General features: G+C 40.7%; 1 protein-coding gene across 5 annotated transcripts in view; it reads right to left on the bottom strand.

The window, feature by feature from the left end:
• Positions 1–16,495, bottom strand: part of CNOT10 (CCR4-NOT transcription complex subunit 10) — a 50,867-nt gene that overhangs the window by 31,363 nt on the left and 3,009 nt on the right. The window contains exons 3-5 of one of the 5 annotated variants that reach the window (XM_046923225.1): positions 3,219–3,271; positions 1,727–1,853; positions 294–416 (exon numbers count right to left, since the gene is read on the bottom strand). The exons of 3 other annotated variants lie outside the window; for them this stretch is intronic. The gene's annotated coding sequence lies outside the window, so the exon portion shown is untranslated. The remainder of the gene's footprint in view (positions 1–293; positions 417–1,726; positions 1,854–3,218; positions 3,272–16,495) is intronic. One more of the 5 variants, XM_046923220.1, reaches the window with a different exon arrangement.

Below are 16,495 nucleotides of genomic sequence, written 5' to 3'. Positions count from 1 at the left end.
CTGGTACCCAGCTTTGCAGCTCTTCTCCATCATGACATCAGGAGGACAGTCATGGTAGTTTGCTTCATCCCTCATGCTATCAGTGTACTGCAGGGCTTGTTTACCCGAGGGACACTTACAACAATCTTTTGTCGTGTCTGTGGCTTATATTTCCAAAATGAAAATGTTTATCCCCTTTCTAAGGGAGTAAACCTTTTTTTGGCTAGTTTTTTTCCTTTACTTTCCTCCTCCCCCCCCCCCCCCCCCCCCCCCCCCCCCCCCTTGACAAATTAATATAGCAATAACATCACTACCTTCCTCCAAGGATGAGGGAAAGAGGTTCTTGAGTACACATGTGTACAGTTTGCATTATTCTGCCTTGGCAACTGAGCAGACAGTAGAACGTGCATCTGGTTCCAGCGAGGCAGGTACGCCATCTGCTGAAGAAGATGCAGAATAAAAGCAGATGTCCTCTGAGAGAAGAAAAAGTGTGTTTAGGAAAAAAAAAAATCTTCTAAAAGTTCTGTTTTGGAGTTTTTCAGGAAAGAAATCATCACAATTCATTCGAGGCTTTCTTTTAAGTCCTTGCATACTCAAAACCAGCATGACAGCAATCCCATCCCCAGCCTTGCAGCAGCAGATAACCTCCCTGCTGATCACAGACAAACAAAACCTGGCTCACAGGGGAGAAAATCAGGCTCTACAACATCCTCCATCACTGTCGGGCTGCTAAGAAAGCTAAGAGTGGAGCCAGCTCCAAAGGCAACTGGAAAAACTACAGTTCTTTGGCCAGATACAACAGTATGGAAATCTTGGCAGCACTTCTTTCTTCCTGCTGAGTTCCAAATCACAGGCGATTAGGTTAACACCTACCCGGCTAGTTACAGGGCTTCCTATCTCTTGCCCCTCTAAACCTCAGAAGCGTGCAACCCCTAGGTGGCACTATGCAATAAAACAAGGCACGGTCCAGGACTGCATTTCCACCTACAGATGGAGTTCTTATTTAAAATGTAAAGTAGTGTAAATGTAAGTACGTTGAATGCAGTTATTAGTCTCAGTTTGGTAATCCTCTTTTTCTGAATCTGTCCATCAGAGACAATAAAATATATCTCATTTCAATACAGTATTTGTGCCTTCAGAGTGCTGTGGAATATATTTTCCTGGAAAATGATTGTCTATTGCAGACTTGCCATTTTTATTCTGTCTGCAAGCAGGTAAAAAAACCAGCATGGGCTGTGTCTACTTTAGCAACTCGCTTGGAGTAAAAGGAGCAGGCTGATGGCTGTAAGAAGCTGTGCTGAGGACCTTTGCACCCCTGGCACACTCTCACACAGGCTGCTTTGGGTCGGGTAGGAACTGGCCCAGAACCACTACACATTTTGGAACTCCGTGGGGCAAAGCCCTCACACCAGACACCGCATCCCCAGCCATAGGACCGCTGGGGAGCCACACGCTCTGCTTGGATCCGCCTCATGCAGGTCTGTTTCACACCAGGCTCCAATGTCCTCACAGGTGGAAGCCAGCTAACTTTTCTCACTGCTGCTGTCTGTGACAGACACCGGTGTACTGTTTCTGATCCTGCTCCTTGCTGACACTGGAACTTGCAATGGTGGTGCTGTGGGGGAGGAATGGTGGATTCACCCTGCAGCCACAGCAGCAGTGCAAGACAAACACCTCAGGTAAGTCTTTCTGACACCTTCTTTAACAGGCACAAGGAGAGGCAGAACGTCTTCCCAGCAACACTTACCACTTGTGACAGCACTGGTCACAGTGAAATGTGTATGAAGGGTCTGGGAGATGAGCTGAGGCAGATGGGTCTTCATCATCCCTGGGGTGTGTGATGGGGGAGTGCAGAGCTCCTGGAAGCCGGGATACTATGGGGAAACAGATCAGTGGAGCTGAAGGCAGTTAGAGAACTGGTGCCACCATAGCCTCAATACATTTCTATGATTCCCATTTTGAAAAGATGTTCTTATTGTTTCCCTCACAGCATGCAGCACCTGGTAATTAATTCCCCTGTGGCATCACCTAACTCCTCTACTTCATCTATATCTGCTGTGATTCTGCTTGCTCATGGTACTGTTATGTGTTTTCTCTCCATCTGGCTTTCATGATAGCTTCATGATCTTTTTCTATTAATGGGTTTAAGTCTTGGGATCACCTGAATTGTGTTATGTTCTCAGACTTTCCTAGGATAAAGAACACATTTTTTAATAGAATTCCACAACTTTTCCCCTTTCTGGTGTCATCCAGAAGAAATCTGTGCATCCAGTCAGAATTCTCTGGAAGTCAACGTAGTCAAGGAAAAAAAAAACCATGAAGAGATCACCCTACATTCTGGGTCCTTTACTTTCCTGTAGAGAAGGCCTAAAGCCGGTAGAAGTTTGGTGTCATTGACAGAAGAGTCTTTATTTCAACAGGATTCCAAACCCCAATCCTTAACTCACAAGGAAGGTGGGGGGGGGGGGGGGGCTGAGGTGTGTAAATTTCCCGTGTTACACAGTTAAGGGGAAAAGGGTCAAGTCTCTAAATCATTTTGTGATTACATCAGTGCCTTTCAGCACAAGCAGGAACTGATTTATCCACCATAGTAAGAAGTCTGCTTGACGTACGTGTTCACGTCCAACACACCAAGCACTGCTTTATGCCCTTCCACATCACAGAGTACTTTGACCTCAAGACGTAGAAAGCGAATGTACTCTGTGTTGACTCTGAGGCTTGGAGCAAACGTTGGCTTTTCACCCCAGTCTTAAGCACTTGTCCTGTGCCAGAGTAAGCTAACATACAGACTGCAGGAAGCCCAACACTCAATGCCCTTGATATTGCAACCATTAGGAAGCAGTGTTTGGTGAGAAATGGTTATGTCTCCAGGCAGAAAAAAATCTATACATCAGAAAAGATATGTAAATTCTTACTAATTGCATGTTTCTGACAGTTATTATTCTCAGCATTTCTCCAGACATTAGGAAGAGATGGCTTCTTTCCTGAGACATTTCAGGCAGTTCTTGTTCTCTTTAAAGGCACAAATGAAGCATTTTGCTGATTGACACTATGAGTTGTCAAAAAGACAAAGAATGGGTTCAGTACGGTTTTTCTACACTGACAGAGTGCAGTAATGCCTTTGTGTATGTTCTCATTACACTTCCTTTTATCTAAAAGTTTTCAGGGGACTTAAGTAAATTTGAAGTATTTTTTCTTCCAAAGCTTTTATGAACTGCAGAACGTAAGGCTGAGCATACCTCATAGTCCACACAGTTTTCCTAAAGATGTTGGACTGCTCCGGTGGGGTTACCTTTTGAAGAGACAATAGAAGGTTTGTTTATCCATTCTTTGCCTAAAATAGCACGTCTCTGAGCAACTCACATCTCAGTGCTTTCATACTGCACATCTGCAGATCACATGAATGAAGATATCCATTTTTTCTGTTGTGAAAACCAACAGGAAACACACTGCTGGCAGCTCCCATGGTCCTCAATTTAAACTCTGTGTAAGACAGCAAGGCTCAGGCCGCCTCCAGTTCTAAATGAAACTTTGGGATTCGATGATATGCTATTAAATACCAATGCATTATCTTTTTCACATTAGATTTTAACTTGCTGAGTAAATTAATTAACAATGAATAATCAAAAACTGATTAAATGTACCTTCCAAGTAAAATACTGTATATGGCCCTGCATAAATTCAGGACTAAAATCTCAGTCCATGTAATTATTTATTTACTTACTAAGATTAATGCAGGTTTTATTTTATTCCAACAGTTCACATCAGCCTTTTGGGTTCCAGATACATTTGGCTATAGTAGAAATCCATGAAAACTGTTTTACCTTCTTTCTCTCAGTCCTTTCTGCCAGATCCAAGTCACTTATAAATGAATGTGACGTTCAAGGAAGGAAGAAAAACCATAATGAAAATAGAAAAATGGTCCAAAATGTTAAAAGGGTGGTAAGCTATTTAAAGAACAAAACAGGCTCAGGAGCTGTAGAATCGCTGTGAACTGACATATGGGAGTCATATGTCAGCATATGCCTGCATTGCACGTACAGTCTATATCCATTTGCTAAATTTTATTTGTGCCCAAAGTTGTAGCAAGAAGATCAGGTTCCAGTGCAGTTAGGAACATGTAAAAGCATGACAAAATATTTAATTTTTTATTATCTGTAGAAGCCATCTTGCACATGATTTTTTTCCTTGCTCTTTTTTTTTTTTTTGTGACCTCTGAGACCATCCTGACAACTAAAATAAATGTGCCCATCTCACCTCACGTTAAATTCTCACTGTCAGGAAGGATGGGACCAACAGCACAATTAGCCAGGAATCCGGCACTACAGTGCTGCAGAATTTGGGAGTTATTGACTCTTTTTGGCCTCTATGTGGGAATAAAACTCAGAGGAAAAGATTCAAAAGATGCAGTGCATACCAACATGTACCCTATGGGCAACAAACACGGAATTAAGACACAGGGGAAACGATTTCAGCTTCCTATTCCAAATCTGATAATATAATAACCTAACCACTGTGTTGCTGTATTTGTTTCTTATTTCCAGACCAGAAATCCCATTTCAAGCCTGAAAAGTCTCCCTTTGGGAAAAGAAATTGCTGAAATTAATGTAATTTAAATTTCAATCAAATAGAAATATAAGAAAAATGCTGGGAAATTTCCAGTGCAACTCAGCCACAGAGTGGCTGCAAGATGCAAGCTAACCCTGCTTAGCACACTGCTTCCAGAAGAAAGATCCCTTCTGACATCCCAAAGTTGAAGTAGCTCTGTGTGACAGTTTTAGGGCCCATATTGTTGCTGATGAACCATATGTTTGACTATTCTGGCCACTACAAAAGTAGGTTATGATGAGCTGCAAATATCAACAGTTAACAGTAATAATGGTGAATGTTGCTTAATGGGAAGACCTTAATGGGTCTTTATTATTTGTTACCTTACTCGATTGAATATGGGAAGAGAGCATTTTTGTTAAGTGTACTGCATGACTGTGAGTTAGGTTTGAGTGCGAAAGCTGCAGAACTTCCAAGTGTAATACAGCATTGGCTGATTTACATAGAGGAAGTAAATGGTGTATGTAGTTTACATCTATGCAGAAATAATGAAGAATTCAGATCTCTGGACAGGAAGTCAGGGAATGGATTCTTGTCTCAGGTAAAACCCAAAGTAATTTGGCCAGCATCAAAGGAGTATCACCAGATTGACACCGTTACACTCAAGATGAAAAATTCACCTGTTTTTAAATCTTAGCCAGGAACGAGTACAGCAGATCGGTGGTTCAGTTTCACTAAATTGGACAAAATTAGGTGTCAACAACGAGAATAAGGAAAGGTGCATTTAACATGCATAGATTCTGGGATTAGAAAATCACCAGAATTTCACCAGAATTTCTGTCTGAAGATTGCTGCACTGAAATGAGGGCATTGCCATACCCAGACATGGTGGTGGCAGTGAGAAGGGGAGGCTGTCCGATGTTTGCTGTGGTTTCTGCTTCACTGCATTACCTTGCAATGACATTAGCGCATATTTTATATTCTGTGAGGGGAATGCTTCCATCCTCCTCTCTGCTACTTAGAAACATTGAAGAGATGAGATCTGACACTTGAAAATGCTACAGCACTTGTGATCTTGCCAGGCTATAGGTTGGTCTTCTTGGATGCAGAAAATGTGGGTGCCTGGAGTGGTTTTGCTTTGTCCAGCTGGTGTCCTACCATCTCCAGTACAATCTGAAATACAAAGCTGCTTCCAGACTTGTTATTGACTTGACTTTACTGGCCTTGTCAGAGCTAATTGGATTTGTGACACGGTCAGATGTTTATTTCTTGATTCTGTTGTCCCTTGCCTCACAGGACACATATGTCAGGAGAAACCACAGTACATCTAGCGAATACTAAAAGTGTACAGATAAAAAGATAAAGGTGTACAGAAGAGATATATGAAAATGCCATAAACCTTCTTAAGAAAAAAAATATAGGAAATATGAATAAAATTTATATTTAATTCTAATCTATCCTGATTGTTTTCAGTTAGATCTCTGATTTGTCAAGATATTTAGAGCATTTATGAATCTTTTTATTTGAATACATCCATGACTATCTAGGCAGCCTAATAACACACCTGTTCATTTGCTCAGACATGAATGCCCAAGTATTACTGCAGATTAATGCTATTTTGCAGAAGGCAAATATATCACAGGAGTATGAGGTTATACTTTCAGTAAAATCTCTTAATTTATTAAGTATTAAGCAAACCTATACTGTTTATTAAAGTCACAGCCTACAGTCATAATTTTAGTATTCCTTTCTTTGTGCAACAACATTTATGTTTTGTACAGGAGATGACATGTAGTCTCAGGCTGTAAAACAGCTCTTATGTAATTAACTTTAAAAACCTTTATTACAACTAGTAATATTTAATGTAAACTTCTTAAAGCATAATGAAAAACAGGCATCCATAACTGCAACAAACATGAAGAGACTTAAAACAAAAGGCCCAGATGAAGAGGACTTCATTTACATCTACCACAAACGTCATGAAACTGGGGGAAGATTCGCTAGGAAGGATTTATTCTGAAATGCAGTCCATCTGATTATAGACATTTTGGCTAGGTGAGAGGTCAATTCACTGCCTTTGAGAACAGATAAATATATATGGATACATATATTATATCAAGAGGAAGAAGTGAGGAGAGACAAACTAATGAATCACTTAAGCCTATGCTTAAGTTCAAGTTTGTATCTAAATCCTTGCGAAGTCAATAGCTATGCAGTTGGAGCTATGCCAGCATGTAGCTGAAGATATGACTGTCATGATAATCTGATATGCTATTAAGTCTGCAGGCAGAAAACAGCCATATAACTACTTTTAGTCTGTAAATGTTGAGGCTTGTAGGTTTGTGGGAAACATACTAGCACCATTTTGATGCTGATGAGTGCAAAATGAATTAGATCAGTAGGAAGCGGCTTGTCCATTCAGCAAGAGCCAGTTAGTATGATTTACCTTTATTTTGTTCTGATTTTATTATTAGCATAGCTCCAATGTTTTCAATACACATAAGGCTGGCATAGCACAGATACAAATCAATTGAATTTGGTTTCGTTTTGGACAGCTCACTGAAAGCATCTGCTAAATGCACAACAAGGTCAGCCCTCTCCAATCCACCATATCACATTAGCTGAGAAACAGAAGAGCTAATAATATCTCTTTCAAAATACAGTGCTTCCAACCCTCATACCGTATTCATTTAGATAAGCCGTTGGCCCAACCAGTGAAGGCAGGATTTGGTTCTTCAGCTCTTCAACGTGGATAACATTGTGAAAGCAAAAAGATTATTCACCTAGATCCCAAACCCATTGTTCTACATGATGACTAACTTCAGGAATGGAGCTATGCTAACTTTGGGGACAAATCATGAAGTAAATTATTACCAAACTGGAGTGCCATTGTTTCTATTTCACAAATTAATTACGTTAAGCATCAGTTATCTTATGTTCTACTGTATTATGTTAATTAAAATTCCTTTATTACATTTCTTTGTGGGTAATTATAAAAAAATTATCACCTCCAGACAACAGTCTTTAAAAATATCGTCTTTATCACACTTGCTTTGCTACATTAATTTTGTATCTCTTTTAATATCATTGTTTAGATTCAATAAAATGGAGAGGCTTTTATATTTATATGGCATCTGGTAGCACTCTACACATATTATCTGGAGCAGAAGAAAATTCTTCTCCAACCACCCCCACTACTATGGAATTGATGTACTCGTGGAGCAAGCTCTATTAAGACATACTTTCTAACACTTCAATGCAGCAAACCATTAAAGAATAAACAGAAGAAAAGAAAGCAAAACTGTTTTGTGTGATTGTATTATTAACCTGGTGTTGCGGTGGTTAGTGCCTTTATACAAACATGAAAAGTTACAACCCCAATTCCACTAGCACTGCTCTGTGCTACTAAACTGTCCTGTTCTCAGTGCTGAAAAGATAGGAGAAAATCTATTAAGATCAGATTTTATTTATTATTACAGTCCTCCAACGGTAGATTATTAATACTGGAGGTGTATCAAATACCATGAATCACTAACTGGTTAAAAAGTGCATGCTAGTCCATATGACACTGCTGAGGTCTGGTTGAACCTAAATTCAGATTCGTAGGAGGAACAAGAATGTCTACTAGAATGCAAAGAAAACCCCAGACCCAGGCAAAATCTAATGCTCTGTCAGAAGCCATGTTCTGATTTAAAAAGTAACATTCCTCTAGACACGCAATTGCATTTGGTGTCATTTCTACCTGTTCCTTTGAAGTAGGACTGCTAGAGAGTGATGTGTTAAATGCATACATCCCCCCTTTCAGATACAAAAATCATCCTGACTGACAGGAAGGGATGTCCTCTGATAAAAGAATTTCTCAGAAAGCTACAAAAGCTGGCACAAGGTAAGACATTTCTGGATTTGAAAGCTCTTTGACCGAGCAGCGTGCCTGGAAGCTGTCTGTGCAGTACAGCACATCACATCATCCTTTGGGGGCTCTTGGGGTGGTACCGGAGAGGCAGTCCCTCTGGCCTCCTGCCACACAGCCGCAGCCCTGGTAGTGCTGCTGTCCCTGGCACGGAGGCAGCCACAGTGTTCGGCAGGACAGACAGCCTGCCAGGCAGATGTGTAGGCAAGCTGGCAGGGAAACAGTAAGCCTCTGATGGAAGCCTGACAGGCTTGGGCTCCACAGTCTTTCTTATTTAAATCATGGAAATGAGTGTTTCTATTCGTACTACAGTACCAAATAATTGTATTAGCAAACACATTTTATAAAAGTCAATTTTCTCCCCCCACACTGAGTAAAATTTAATCTGACAGTTTTTCATCAAGTTCAAATAAAAATACATATTAAGGAACAATTAGGCATTAATTAGAATAACTGGCATCGAAATAGGTAGAACCATACGGTCTACCTGATAGCTCAGTGTCAGCTGTTGCTTATAGAGTGCAGTAGTGAGCACTGTAGCAATTCAGAAGCTACTCCAAAGAGACATTGATGAAATCCCACAAGCAAAGTATTTGCTTAACATGGCACTTCTTCAGGAAGGCAAAGGCCATTGGCAGACAATGACAGCAAAAATCGATTTAAAATGTTATCATGGAGTCATAAAGGCTGGAAAAGCCCTCTAAGACCATCTAGTCCAACTACCAACCCACCTGCACCACACCCACTGACCACGTCCCTCAGTGCCACATCCACACGGTTCTTGAACACCTCCAGGAACGGTGACTGCACCACCTCCCTGGGCAGCCTGTGCCACTGCCTCACTACTCTCCCTGAGAAGAAATTCTTCCTCATATCCAACCTGGACCTCCCCTGGCACAACTTGAAACCATTGTCATTATCACTCTCCCAAGCTTTGTTGATATCACTCTACTAGAAAGAGCTGAAAGGGTAATACAGTCTGACTCAGTTTAGTATGAAGTTGCCTCGGTACAAACTTTATTCAGTCTCCAGAAGTATTTTTGACGTGAAGAAACATTAGTGTTAGCCCTGGTTCCAGGGATGAAGAAAAGGATATCTGATGACCTAAAACCAGGCCTCAAGCAGCTACCCAGGCAAACAGAAGTGGCACAAACATTGCTTTCCTCTAACACTTTCCTGGAAAGTCCTGTCTCAAAGTTTCCATAGTCACATATATTACAGTTCAACATTTCTGATTTGTGAGGAAGGTGATGGCCAACTCCTCCTCCCAGATGATCCATGGAAATAACAGGGAATAGAGGCGGACTGTACACAGTGCAATGTACTGCTTTGCCACGCACTCTCTGGAGTACCAAAAGAAACTCTGCATTCCTTGCAAGTCTTCCATTGTAGTGGATTCTGTCTGCTTGGCTCCATCTCTAACACCTACCAGCATCCAGAATACACACTCATACTGCATTAGAGTATGACAATAACGACAGATATGAAAAGGGTCCACATCTGAGGATAGTGAAAGCAGCTAGCAAAAGCCACATTGCAGGCAAAGGACTGCACTGCAGTAACTGGTTAGATCACCTTGAGTAAGTCCTGGCCTTTCCTACAGAGAAGGGCACCTTTGTTTCATGCATGGGTATAAAACTGAATTTCTTTTTCCGCCTTGTATGTCCTTGGCCACTGGCATTTTCATGAGGCAAGCAAACACTGCTTCTCTACAGGCTGTAACAGAAAGCGGCTGCTAGTTGCAGAGAGGGTTTCAAGAGCACTTGGTCAGCTCGAAGCTCCCTAGAAGTTATAAGCAGCTCCAGACAGTATTTCATCTGGCAAAACAGCAGCAAACACAGCATAAAGTGTAGAGTAAGTCCAATTTCTAGTGTGTCAGTAGCATCAGTTTGAAGTTATTTTTAACTGCCTTGAAAGCTTAGCATCCAGATACAGTTAATCCTTTAAAGGATTTGCAGGTATTCATAGCTTAATAAGTAAGCATACTGGATTAAGCCAATAGGAGATTGTAGTCAGACAACCAAAGAGAACTTTACATGCCAGCATTCAAAAAAAATAAGTTTTTTAATGTACTCATGCCTGACAATCACTCTCAATTGTCTGTATGTGCCAGAATCTCATACTGAGATGAAATAAAAATGGTAATTAGAGACATTAAACTCAACATGTGATAACTAAATCATCAAATGCTGGTGAATTTCTGTTGTCTTGTTTTCCCATTATCCCGTGTTTCCTTTGAAAAGCAGAACTACACCCTACAAAGGAATTTAAAAGGCATCTACTTATGCAATAGATAAAAAATGAAACAAAAGCAGCAAAAATTTATTTTGAGAAGAACTAAAAAAGGAAGAGGCCAACCGTAATAGGTCAGATTTGATATTGCCTGTACTCTTTTCCTCACAGAGAAATATTCACATTAGGAAAGTATCAAGGTTCACTGACACTGGCTTAAGAGAGATCTGAGCTCTTAAATGTACTCATAAATGAAAAGTAGACAGATAATAAGAAAAAGACAAATCCAGATGACACAAAATTATCAGGCTGAATAAATCTAAAGCTGGCTGTGAAAAGCTTCAGAGGATGGTTCAATAGTGAATGGTAATCAAATGCCAGAGGCTATTCAGTGTCAATAACTGTAACACACGAAGGGAGGAGGGGTAAAACACAGTTAAATGCATGTACGTATGGTGTTAGTCAGCATCACCAGAAAAGAAATCTGGAAACATTCCAGTGCTTAAAAAGGCTAACAGGAATTTAGGAATTACTAAAAAGAAGTCTGTATACATTCAGGCCACAGCCTGGTTATGAATAATATATGCAGTTTGGGCCCTTCCATTATCACAAAAGCTATGGTAGAATTAGAAAAATATCTGAAGGAGGATGTAATAAAGATGTATTAAACCATGGATTTTATGGAAAAGGTGAGCTGGGAACAATTATTCTCTAGCTTTCACAATAAGAACATTGGAGGGCACGGACATTGTTTTGTAATAATAAACTGAACTCACTTCCATTAGATATTGTGAAGGCCAAACCATACATGAATCAAAAAATTCTTGACTTCAATGCTGGAACATGATGGAAAAAAAATTCTGCAAGCATGATGGCCTCCTTACAATTTTAACTCATCTTACAAAATAAGAATCCGCTTATTCAAGCAGGGTGCTAGGTCAGATCGATTTTTCATCTGGTTGAATTTGTTGCTGACTGCCACTTGAACAGGACGGCAGAATTTTGGGACATAGGGATAGAAGGGAACTCCAGAACCACTGTGAACGATCCACTCTCATGTATCACTGAACCCTTTTCAGAAATGGACCAAATCCCCTTTAATAACTACTCAATCAGATGGCAGTCCCAAAGCTGCCCTTGTAGAAAATTCCCAAAATTAATGTAGAAAACAGTCCTTGCCCTTGTAGAAAATTCTTTCTGATTTCTAGGCTCAGTGCATTCCTAGTCCGTCTATCACTCATGCTCTTTTACCAGAACTGTTCCTAAGATTAAAACAGAGCTTTTATCTTGCTCGTGGTATATTGAAAGAATGAAATCATTCACTCTGTTAATATTCCTTTTGCCTGGCTAATCAAGTTGAACTCTTCTATGGAACGCCTGTCTTACAGCGTGGTAGGCAATGTGAGGAGGTCCAAGAAGACTGGGACAGCCTGCCAGGATGCCCCTGGGTCTAGGAGCCATATAGATGTGTTGGCACATTCCTCTCGAGCCGATAAGCCCCGTCACCAAGGCAGCCAGTTTTCCTCAACATTCAACACCAAGCTATCGTCACTGTCCTGATTCACTTTTGGATCAGCTCAGTTGCAGTTAGCTCAGTTATTTCTGTACCATACTTCACCATGTGGTGTAACTACACCCCTCACTGTGCGCCGTGCTTTTCCAGTCCTGTGGATCGTCACACTGCCTTTCTCCTCACTGCCACTGTTCTGATTTGTCCCTCTGGAACGCAGAATTTCCACAGAACAGATCCCGATTTATTCATGTATTTCAAATTCTTCATGTTTCTGTATTAATCCCTGGCACACAAACTGAAAAGATTGTGGTGTTATTTGCCTGAGTCTTCGCTGAGTCTGAGCTGACAGCTTTGCTGGAACGCTTTGCCCTGAGTCACCACAGCAATTCTAAAGCTCAGTGACGATTCTATTGTGGGAATGACATCACTTCTTATCATTTTGGAAGAAACACCTCCTTAATATAGCTACAACAGACAGTGGTATCATCATCACATCGTTCCTAAGAGATGCCAGATGAGTGAAGAAATGCAATTAAAGCAATAGGAAATGAAGATTGGCTCAAAACCTGACAGAGGTTCTACCTTTTCTAAATGTTATTTAACAAAAACTTCACCATCACCAAGAAAAACCAGTTTATCTTTTCCCTACAGAGTCCATTTTGCCAAGTTAGCCAGGACATCTTTCTGTCTCTGGCTCTGTTCCACAAAGCAGATCTGTTACTGTGAGTCACTTTCACTAACAGGTACTGCACAGAGGCTTTGGGAAGCCTACCACTCATCTGAATGAGTGCTTCCCTTTCTTAGTGGTCAAGGCTTCCTTCAAAATTAGGAAGGACAGTGGTCTCAGAGTGGGAATGAGAACAATTGCTTGGACAGCAGACTCTATCTGACACAAGCACAAAGGGAAGAGCAGCATGGCAATCTGCACAAATGTTAAGAAGAGGATTTGAGGGCAGAAAAAGGCTCCAAAACACAAGGAAGTAGAAGAACTTTATCACAATGCAAAGATGGTATGAGAAACCCCAGAACACCATCGGCTCAGTGACTTTGTGGATGAGAAAAATAGGGACTTTCATGTCTTTTATAGATGGATTAGAATGATGAGAGGAAAAGGGATATGAAAGACACAATGGATTTGAAGAAAGGTTATACTGAAAAACTTAAAACGGAGAAGAGAATTAAAAAAATGGTGACCTTCTGCATAAATTTCAATTTAGTTATTGAATATAACCACATAACGAGACTATATATTAATGGTTATTCCTATGGAAGCAAGATAAAAACATTATTGATGTCCTACATGCAGACTGTATGTATTTGTCACTACGTGAGACCACAAAATGTTTATTTTTAAAGTTCTTTATTATGGTTACAACTTGCAGCCTTTAACATATACTTTGGACATTTATAACGCATACCTGAAATAAGACTATGTGCCCAGAGATCTGCATTTGCCGGGCAGAGTAAATGCCTAGAGAGGTCCTTCCCTGCTTCCCCTTCTGCTGTCATGACAGATGTCCTACTGGTACTGCACCTGGTGTCTGTGTACCTCACACATGGAAGAAATGAACAAGTAAGAGGAAGCACCCTGCAGAAAGTCTCTGCGCTTAGTCCTACTTTCATGCTTATTTTGCATTGCTGCAATATGTCTGCCATGAGAGGGGTTTCACTTGATTTAGTTTAGGAGAGGAATCAACCTCACAATGTGTCTCAAGGCCATTGAATCCACCTACCAGTGCATAAACCCCTAATGTTTCTGACTTGCATTTCAAATGTTTGTTCAAAGGCAAAATATTTGCTTCAGAGCCCTCAGAATATGTGGCTGAAATACTTCTACTGTATTCCTACAGTAATGGGTCAGCAAGTTTTCACCACAGATCATCATCTTAAAGGCATATGAGATTGTTTGCAAACAAGTGGGGGAAAAAAAAACAAACAAACTCAGCGACCTTCAGTGGGACAACTATCAATAAACACTCTTTGACCAGAAGAGGGAAAAGAAAAGGAAGAGGGGGAAAGGAAGGGGGAAAAATTTCTTTTTCTTGGCAAGATTCTTGCCAAAATATGAGAAATTACTTCAATAAACCATGAGATACCTGATTTCTTATTTTACTGTGTGTGAATAAATCTGTAAAATACTCTTTGAGACGTTTTGTTTGGTTGGTTCTTGAGGGTGCAGTGTTCGACATTAAAGCCTGAATCAATTACCTTTAAAAACAATTAAATGCTGATAAATAACATTATTTTAGAAGAACCACTAATTCTCAGCTCCATCCCCAGAGTTGCTGCCATTATACAGGGATTAAGAACCAAACACAGCCTTCCTCTCATGTGTATCTTCCCTCAGAGAAGGGCAGGGAGAAGAAACTGGCAGGCGCTGTGAAAAGCACAAGGGTGGAGCATCTGCTCCTGTGTAGATTTTCCAGTCCTCCCACCCACTACAGGGAGAGATGCATATGAAGTGTGCACACTGCTTATTTTTAGCCAGCCAGGCAGAGGGCCATCACATGGCCCCGTCCCATCACTCCGTTTATCTCAGGGATGGCTACAAACGCCAGCCACTGAGACGGGATTTTTTCCATTCATGGTATGTTTTTTTCCTCTTCCTTTGTGTTACCATATATATTAAATACGTGCCTGGATAACATATCTTCTCGGTAGCCTCAGTGCAATTCTGCAAATCAGTTTTGTGCACAGCATCCTTCAATACAACCTAATACATTTCTTCAGGATTTAAATAAACCCCCAGCCTCCTTCATTACATTAAAACCTTAAAAAAATAAAAAACTAAAATCCTAAGAGCTGTGAGGCAATTCTAAGACAAGTATTACTTTCTTCCCCATGTGGACTATTTGTATTTTCTATTTGAGCCCTATTTTTCTGTCGGTTATCAGATTACACTCCATGTGCTCATATTAACCAAAGTAATCCATTTATGCAGTTCAGAGGATGAGGACTTTAACAGGCAGTTCTGTTGAAAAGCACACATTATCCTCTCTGAAGATGTTATTCATGATTCACAGAAAGAGAAATACAGAAAAGGGTATCTTCTTCCAACACAGAACACACTGCTTAGCTATAATAGCAACCCATCACCCAGGAGCATAGGTGGATGAATATTTCTGAGCTCCACAGACCTTCAGTGACTAGCCTTTTAAAGGGAAAAATGGAGGGAACTGCACAAGTTTTCATAAGTAAAAGAAACGTATTCCAAAGGTTTTGCTTTTGAAGGCATATCAAACTGAAAATAGAGCTGCCTTGGAGAAAGTAACAAAACAGAGCTTCCTGCAAAGAGGTAGGGTATAATGGTAGTAGGTCTCAAGATCATTAAGTCAGTGAGATTATGAAAATGTGAACTCGTTGTATTTATTACAATGCTCGCATAACTGGAATATTTCTTTCCAAGGTAAGTGGTGTAGAATGCTTGCTCTGGTGGCAGCTAAACTGGAGCCCACTACCTCCTAAGGAGGGCTAAGGATTTTCCAACATGGAATGGTTATGGAAATCCCAGCTAAGGGCTGGAACCAGACAGAGGTTGAAGGCTGAACAGGCACTGAGTCCTGAGGGTGAAAGGCTCTCAGACCACACAGTGGAGCAATGGGGTGACATCTTGGCAGCCTTTACTTAGAAGAGTATGTCTGAATTAATTATTGCAAGGTAGTCAGAGTGCAGTTTACACTTTTTAGCTACTCTTTGGTAATTCTCACTATGAACGTTCATATTCTGCAGTAAATTGAAGGTATCCTATCTTATTCCCACTCAAGACAGAGCAAATACAAATGTCTTCAGAGATACCTAGAGACAACATGCACAAACTAGCTGTGATGTCACTCAGAAACATACTTCCTTGCTTTCTGGTAATGTCTGCAGCCATGCTGCCTGAGAACCAAACAGCCAGCATAAAGCAAACCACCTACTTGAGGAGCAGTCGCTCAGCTGCTCTGGGTAAAGAGCCAATTGCAGGTAGAGCAGAACTGTGAATAATGCACAAGGAAGTGCTGCTGCTGACCATCTCTACACTAGGCTGAGAAATTATGTATATTTATGTGCAATACTCTCTACCCAGAATAAAATTTGACGGAGACATTTCTTTCCTTGAAGGAACAATCCTGCTCAAACCAAAGAAACAAACATGCTCATACCACGTGTCCCTCAGAGAGCTGAGCATGCCCTGAGGGTGACATATCTGCCATCCACCTCCTTTCCTTTAGACCCTGTACAGCTGCCTTCTGCACACACACAGTGGGTACATATTAAGGGCTGGAGTACCTCTTCTATGAAGAAAGGCTGAGGAAGATGGGCTTGCTCATCCT

The sequence above is a fragment of the Gallus gallus genome, chromosome 2, assembly GCF_016699485.2.
Source record: "Gallus gallus isolate bGalGal1 chromosome 2, bGalGal1.mat.broiler.GRCg7b, whole genome shotgun sequence".
In the NCBI taxonomy this organism is placed as follows: domain Eukaryota; kingdom Metazoa; phylum Chordata; class Aves; order Galliformes; family Phasianidae; genus Gallus; species Gallus gallus.
This window is presented reverse-complemented; position numbering and strand designations above follow the sequence as displayed.